Raw genomic sequence first — 4798 nt, forward strand, 5'->3', positions numbered from 1 at the left:
GCACTGCTCTGGAAGAGGCACCCCTATGACCCTCACAGCCAGAGCCCATAACTCACAGCTGTGGTTCCCCGCATGCTGATTTCTGTTTTAAAAAATACTGCTGGGTAAACAGTGAGGGAAACCGGAGCTGTTCCCACACCACATAAATCCCCAGCTTGCTGTCCTATCTGGTTAGCTGGTTTCTCCACATAATGGCCCTGCTGGCCAAAAGAAAGACTTGGAAAGGGGAGGCCCAGGGAAGGGAGTGGCCGGTCTCCCAGGCCTCCACTGGGGGCTGGTGGGCCCCCTTTCCTCCTTCAAAGCTTCCTACCCCGGGGCGGTCACCCCGGTCCTCATTCCTCCCTCCTGGGCCGCCCTTCCTTTGCTCTCCTTTCACTAAGCTGGTCTCACTCCAAAGGCCTCCTCAGAAGGAAGACTTGCATGGAGGGACTCGGGACTCTTCCATCAGTTAAAGCGCACACACTCAAAGGCCAACTACCCAGTCACCACACTTCCCTCTGAATGGCCCCCTTTAAAGTTTCAAAATTCCAGAACCTTCTGTCCAGGCAAAGCCAGAGCCTTCTCTATGTGGAACAGAAGCTTAGGCTTAGCTTGGGGTGGCCAGATTTAGAAGGAAAGACACTCAGTTAAATTGGAATTGCACATAAACAAAAGATTTCTTTTTTAGAGCCGGGCATGATGGCGCACGCCTTTAATCCCAGCACTTGGGAGGCAGAGGTAGGAGGATTGCCATGAGTTCAAGGCCACCCTGAGACTACATAATGAATTCCCGGTCAGCCTGGGCTAGAGTGAGACCCTACCTTGAAACCTCCCCCCCAAAAAATGATTCCCTTTTTAGACTAAACATGCTCCAAAAATTTAGTGGCACATAGACCCCAGGATGTCCTGTATTCTTTTTTAAAAAAATGTTTTTTTAATTTTTTGTTTGTTTTTATTTATTTGAGAGTGACACAGAGAGAAAGAGGCAGAGAGAGAGAGAGAGAGAAAGAATGGGTGCGCCAGGGCCTCCAGCCACTGCAAACGAACTCCAGACGCGTGCGCCCCCTTGTGCATCTGGCTAACGTGGGTCCTGGGGAATCGAGCCTCGAACCGGGGTCCTTAGGCTTCATAGGTAAGGGCTTAACCGCTAAGCCATATCTCCAGCCCTATTTTTTAATTTTTAAAATTTATTTATTTAAGAGAGAGAGGGAATGGGTGTGCCAGGGCTTCAGTCATTGCAAACACTTGACTCATGTGCTACCTTGTACCTGTATGTAGATCAAAGTATGTAGGTCCTGGGACATTGAACCTGGGTCCCTTGGCTTTGCAGGCAAATGACTTAACTGCTAAGCCATCTCCCCAACCCCCCTCCCCCCATATTCTTCTTGATAACCCATCTTAACCACTTTCCTTAAGAACGGTTTTGGAGAGGGAGAGGGAAAGATGGTTAGGGTCCCAGCCTCTCTCTCAGCTATACATGCCCAAGGGCACAGTTCTAGCCAGATAGCCAGGCTGACAGACTTCTGGAAGGGCTCCCGCAAATGGAGCACAGGTGGGATTAGGACATTCATCTTGCTGCCTTCCCCTACTTGAAACGCTGACCCGAGACGGTACATGAATAGCCATCTGCAAGTCCGGAGGTGGACTGAGGTAGAAAGACACAATGCCTGGGGCCCTGAGACTGGAGGAGATGCCATCTCAGCCTCGACTGCCACCTTCTGTCCTCTTTCGAGGCCATACGACAGCTCTATGCTTGTCCCTGGTCGGTAAGCTGAGTTTCCCTGACCGGTCAGTGCAGTCCTTCTGCCCCAGGCTTGCCAGCGCCCCCACCCCACCCTTTTTATATGGACACATGCCTCAGATTCCTTCATGCACAGGTGCCCAGGGACTTAACACTGTCTGCACAGGGAGCCTCCGCTTAACACTTGAGGGAACTGAGGTCATGCTACATGTCACTGTTTTTCTTTTTCTGTCACCTGCCTACAGCCTTGGGAGCAGCAAGTGCAGGCCGGCGCCAAAGGTTTCAACAACACACACAGGGGAGGAAGCCTTTGCCTGGCTTCGCTTCCTCAGCTTTTGTCTTCTGGGCCTTAGGGAACGACTGCTCGGGTGGAACCCGGATATCTTTATGGCTTGAGGGCTTTCCAGGGGACATCTGCAGTGCCGGGTGTACGGACCGTGTTCTGCGGTTTTGCTTATCTCTATCCCGTGGACCATATCATTGAGCCTCAAAGGAGTCCCTCGGCACAGACGTGCCACTGGGAAAGACCTGCTGCCTCAAAGCATCCTGGAGCCTTGCACTTGCTTGGCAAGCATGTTCCCACTGAGCTGAATCCCCAGCCCCGAAAAGCCTTCTCAGAAACAAAGGGCTCGTATGTTCCAATAAATTCCTTGCCTGGAGTACCTATTCCCAACCACAGCCATGGTCAGCATACTCAAAAATGACCCTGCGGGCTGGAGAAATGGCTTAGTGCTTAAGGGACTTACTTGCCTGAAAAGCCTAAGGACCCAGGTTCAATCCCCCAGAACCCACATTAGCCAGATGCACATGGTGCTGCTTGTGTCTAGAGTTTGTTTGCAGTGGCTACTGGCCCTGGCATGTCCATTCTCTCCCTTCCCATTTCTCTCTAATAAATAAAAATTTTAAAATTAAGTTAAATTGTAAAAATGGCTCTGTCTCCTGTCATATCCCTCAAGATCTTGCCAGGGGACAGGTGACATGTACACATGTGGTCCTGTGTGAGTAGAAGTGGACAGCTTTCATGGTGTCCCCTCTTGGGTGGCACACCCTCCTGATTCCCAAGAGCATGGTTCTGATCCTTGTACTTACTATGCGGTCACAGAAAAAAGAATTTGGGGCTGGGGAGATGGCTCTACGGTTAAAGGTTCTTTTTTTTTTTTAATTTTTTTTAAAATTTATTTATTTGAGAGCGACAGACACAGAGAGAAAGACAGATAGAGGGAGAGAGAGAGAATGGGCGCGCCAGGGCTTCCAGCCTCTGCAAACAAACTCCAGACGTGTGCGCCCCGTTGTGCATCTGGCTAACGTGGGACCTGGGGAACTGAGCCTCGAACCGGGGTCCTTAGGCTTCACAGGCAAGCGCTTAACCACTAAGCCATCTCTCCAGCCCCGGTTAAAGGTTCTTGCTTGTGCAGAGCCTACCAGGCCAGCTTCAACTCCCCGGAACCCATGTAAAACCAGATGCACAAAGTGGTGTATGTGTCTGGAGTTCATTTGCAGTGGCAAGAGGCATGCCCATAGTCACTCTCTGTCTCTTTCTCTCTCTCTGCTTGCAAATAAATAAATAAATAATATTTTTAGGGGCTGGAGAAATGGCTTAATGGTTAAGGCGTTTGCCTGCAAAGCTAAAGGACCTTGGTTCGATTCTCCAGAACCCACGTAAGTCAGACACACAGGGTGGCACATGCGTCTGGAGTTCATTTGCAGTGGCTGGAGGGCCTGGTATACCCATTCTCCCTCTCTCTCCTCTCTCAAATAAATAAATAAAAGTATAATATTTTTAAATATTTTGTTTATTTTTATTTATTTATTTGAGAGTGACAGAGAAAGGCAGATAAGGCGAGAGAGAGAGAGAGAATGGGCACGCCAGGGCCTCCAGCCACTGCAAACGAACTCCAGACACGTGTGTCCCCTTGTGCATCTGGCTAACATGGGACCTGGGGAACTGAGCCTCGAACAAGGGTCCTTAGGCTTCACAGGCAAGTGCTTAACCACTAAGCCATCTCCCCAGTCCAAATAAAAAAATTTTTTTTTGTTTGTTTTTCTTCTTTTTTTTATTTTTTATTTTTTTTTATTTAATTTTTATTAACATTTTCCATGATTATAAAATATATCCCATGGTAATTCCTTTTATTTTAAGAAGGGAATTTATTGGATTAGCTTACGGTAGTCCAATAGCATAAAAAATATTTTTTAAAAACGTTGCAGGGCTAGAGAGATGGCTTAGCGGTTAAGCACTTGCCTGTGAAGCCTAAGGACCCCGGTTTGAGGCTCGATTCCCCAGGACCCACGTTAGCCAGATGCACAAGGGGGCGCACGCATCTGGAGTTCATTTGCAGTGGCTGGAGGCCCGGGTGTGCCCATTCTCTCTCCCCCTCTCTATCTGCCTCTTTCTCGCTCTGTCGCTCTCAAATTAAAAAAAAAAAGTTGCAAAGGGGAAAGTGGGGGAGGGAGGGGATTACCATAGGATATTGTTTACAATTATGGAAGTTGTCAATAAAAATAAATAAATAAAAATAAAAAATTTAAATAAATAAATAAAAAGAGAGAAAGGAATTTGGGGGCTAGGGTGGACACCCTCCCCACAGGCAGCTCTTGCCTCAGACGTGGGTTCACTTCTCCTCACACAGCCCCATGAAACCAGTCCTGTTGACTCTATTTGCCAGTGGAAAAAAATCCACTGAAGCTCAGAGGAAAGGCTGAGACTTGCCTCAGACCACAGAGCCACGCTTTGCATGGACACCTCCCACCTCTAGGCCCCAGGCCCTCCCTGGCTCCTTGGCATCAGCAGGAGGAGGGTGGGGAGCCGCTACAGAAGCTTGTCCAGCCTGGGCACCGCGAAGGCGATTCCAGAAGTTCCGTGGGATGGCTCAGGTGTGACCCAGCTGTACCCCCTTCTCAGGGCCCCTTGGGGACCTCCTCCAGATTCATGCTTCTCTTATTCCCTTGGCCACCCCCAGCAACACCAGAAGCTGAGGCCCCTCCCTTCCTGACCGTTCCCCTTGGCTTCCACCATAGAGCTTTCTCTGCAAACAGCCCCGGCCATCCGTCTCTGTCTCCCGGCGCCGGGCACTGACA

The sequence above is a fragment of the Jaculus jaculus genome, chromosome 9, assembly GCF_020740685.1.
Source record: "Jaculus jaculus isolate mJacJac1 chromosome 9, mJacJac1.mat.Y.cur, whole genome shotgun sequence".
In the NCBI taxonomy this organism is placed as follows: domain Eukaryota; kingdom Metazoa; phylum Chordata; class Mammalia; order Rodentia; family Dipodidae; genus Jaculus; species Jaculus jaculus.